Source organism: Rhincodon typus, unplaced genomic scaffold, assembly GCF_021869965.1.
Source record: "Rhincodon typus isolate 14 unplaced genomic scaffold, sRhiTyp1.1 hic_rhity00000531, whole genome shotgun sequence".
In the NCBI taxonomy this organism is placed as follows: Eukaryota; Metazoa; Chordata; class Chondrichthyes; order Orectolobiformes; family Rhincodontidae; genus Rhincodon; species Rhincodon typus.
This window is the reverse complement of record NW_025966169.1, coordinates 23983-25391: the sequence shown is the minus strand read 5'-3', so window position 1 is coordinate 25391 and position 1409 is coordinate 23983.

The window sequence follows — 1409 nt, the reverse complement described above, 5'->3', positions numbered from 1 at the left end:
CCCTTCCCATTCACTCCTACTGCACACAATCCCAATTGACCCAAACCTCTTCCAATTCACTTCCACTGTACACAATCACAATCACAACCTCCTTTTAAATTCCCTCTCACTGCTCACAATCCCAAAGGACCCAAACCCCTTCCCATTCACTCCCATCGCACACAATCCCAATGGACCCAAAATCATTCCCATTCACTCCCACTGTACGAAATCCCAATGCATCAAAACCTCTTCCCATTCTCTCCCACTACGCACAATCCCAATGGACCCAAACCCCTTCTCATTTAGTCCCACTCTACGCAATCCCAATGAACCCAAACACCTTCCCATTCGTTCCCATTGTACACAATGCCATTGGACGCAAACCCCTTCCCATTCACTACCACGGTACACAATCCCAATAAAAAATTCCTTCCCATCCACTCTCACTGCACACAATCCCAATACCAACCTCCTTTCCATTCACGCCACGGCAAACAATCCCAATGTAACCAAAACCCTTCCCATTCACTCCCAAAGCGCACAATCCTAATAAACCCAAAACCCTTCCCATTCACTCCCACTCTGCACAATCCCAATTGATCCATACCCCTTCACATTGACTCCCCCCCGGACACAATCCTAATCCCAAACTCCTTCCCATTCACTCTCACTGCACACAATCCCAATCCCAACCTCCTTTACATTCACTCCCACTTTACACAATCCCAATGGACCCAAAAACCTGCCCATTCACTCCCACTGCGCACAATCCCAAAGGACACAAACAAAATCCCATTCACTCCCACTGTCCACAATCCCAATGGACCAAACCCCTTCCCATTCACTCCCATTGTACACAAACCCAACGGACCTAAACCCCTTCCCATTCACTCTCACTGTACACAATCCGAATCCCAAACTCCTTCCCATTCACTCCCATCGCACACAATCCCAATGAACCCAAACTCCTTCCCATTCACTCCCACTGCACACAATCCCAATGGAGCCAAACCACTTCCCATTCACTCCTACTGCACACAATGCCAATGGACCCAAACCCCTTCCCACTCACTCCCACTCTACACAAGCCCAATGAATCCAAACTCCTTCCCATTCACTCCTACTGTACACAATCCCAATGGACCCAAACCACTTCCCATTCATTACCAATGTACATAATCCCAATCCCAACCTCGTTTCCATTCCCTCCCACTTCACACATTCCCAACGGACTCAAACCCCTTCCCATTCACTCGCACTGCACACAATCCCAATGGACCCCAATCCCTTCTCATTCACTCCCTTTGCAAACAATCCCAATTGACCCAAACTCCTTCCCATTCACTCCCACTGTACACAATCCGAATATCAAACTCCTTTCCATTCACTCCCACTGCACACAATCCCAATCCCAACCTCCTTTACAT